The sequence below is a fragment of the Balaenoptera musculus genome, chromosome X (genome assembly GCF_009873245.2).
Source record: "Balaenoptera musculus isolate JJ_BM4_2016_0621 chromosome X, mBalMus1.pri.v3, whole genome shotgun sequence".
NCBI lineage: Eukaryota > Metazoa > Chordata > Mammalia > Artiodactyla > Balaenopteridae > Balaenoptera > Balaenoptera musculus.
The window spans coordinates 72,987,297-72,989,075 of NC_045806.1; the positions used below are offsets into that span (position 1 = coordinate 72,987,297).

The following is a 1,779-nucleotide window of genomic DNA, read 5'->3' on the forward strand; positions in this document are numbered from 1 at the left end:
TTCTTTCCTTCTTTCTTATTTTTTATTTTTAAAGAACAGCTCAATGATATTGGAGGTTGGTTAGTATGGTACAGAGAACAGAGGGGAAAGTACAAAATAACAACACCAATGTCAGTACTCATTTCATTATTGTTAAAACTAAGGATATTGTTAATTTTTGTGTTTCTTCACTTTTCTTTAGAACATAAATCAAAGCCATTAACTTGAATTTAAAGTATATAAACAGTACATACACAAACTTATGCAAACTACTTTTCATAAGTAACACTATATTTTAAAATTGGGAAACAATATCTGTGCTGATTTGTATTTTGACTTAATAGAAGAAGAGGAGAACAACTTTCAACTAGGGAGGGTTATACTGATAATAAACCTCTTAAAGATAAAAATGTCTTCCTCTCCCTTTGTACTTACCACAGGCTACACAGTCTCATGAAAGGATTCATTATGAGAAAAATATCAATCACAGCTTTAAAGCTTTGCTTTGGAAGGAACTAATAAGAATGCAGATTGAAAGGTGATACTTCATCCTTGTTTTCTTATATGTGTTCTTGTCTTCAAATGTTTTCTTCTTATAGAAGAAGTTTAAGTGTTTAAATCAGTTTGTTATAAATATATCTAAACTATTAATTTTTGCAGCTTTCAGGTAAAGTCCAGCACATTGTTTATACAAAGTCTATGAGAAGCAGTCAGTAGAGATTATCTAATCTTAAATAGTGACATTATCCATTCAAATCCTTGCCATAATCCTTCCCCAGTAAGAGCACAGTATGCCTGGATATGCCACTGGTAATAATTAATAGAATTTAGTTTCAAAAATGTATATATTTCTGCAACAGGTATGCTTTTTTTAACATCTTGTTTGTTAGCAAAAATCAGCAATCCAGATTTACTTAGATCCTCATGGGCTAATATTTTATAGAGTTCCTTTCCAGCTACAGAACTCCTTTCTCTGTCTGTACTGTCCACAACAACTTTTGCAAATTCTATGTTAGTATAGTAAGTGTTCCGGGAAGAAGGAATAAATTCTTGGCCACCAATATCCCACATTAGGAAATGTGTCTTATTAATCACTATCTCTTTTACATTACTTCCTATTGTAAGTGTACAACTTCATTCATAGAAAATTAGTAAAGGATGGTAGTTCTCCCTTTATTATCCAGCCCATGAATGATAAATTTGTGCTTCTGGTGTTTGAACAGTCTCCATATCCTGGTGAAGAGAATTCCCATTCTCAGGCAGTGGACCTGTTCCAGTCACCTGGGCCACCTGGCCTCCCCAGGCTCAGGCTGAAGGGGAGGAGAGAGACATGCCTGAGCCTCAGCCTCTGCAACTGCTGCTTCCATGCTAGCCACTGGCTGCTTCCTAGGAACTGGAGGGAGGCTGGCACTCACCTGGCTCCTTTTTTTCTGTTTCTGCCTTACTTTGTAAGTTGGTGATTTTCTGAGGTGATATGTTCAGTTTGCCCTTTCTTCATTTTTTGTGGATCTGCTCTAGGTTTTTGTTTTGTGGTCAGGAAAAGATTTACAGAAGACATCTCTTAAATAAAACAATCCATTGCAAGCAAATAACAACTTAACTTTGATTGTCTACAAAAGCTTCTCCATTTTACTCCCCCTCTTTATATTTTATGTCATTATTTACCTCTTTTTATAGTGCATATTTATTAACAAATTATAATTACTATAATTATTTTTACTACTGTTTTCCTATTTATCATTATACTATAGTTAAGTGGTTATCACACCATCCTATTAGAGAATCAGAGTGTTGGAAGTC

The 1,779-nt window shown here is 34.3% G+C and overlaps 1 pseudogene; it reads right to left on the reverse strand.

The window, feature by feature from the left end:
• Positions 1–699: 699 nt before the first annotated feature.
• On the reverse strand, positions 700–1,232 carry LOC118889078 (annotated as a pseudogene).
• Positions 1,233–1,779: the final 547 nt, after the last annotated feature.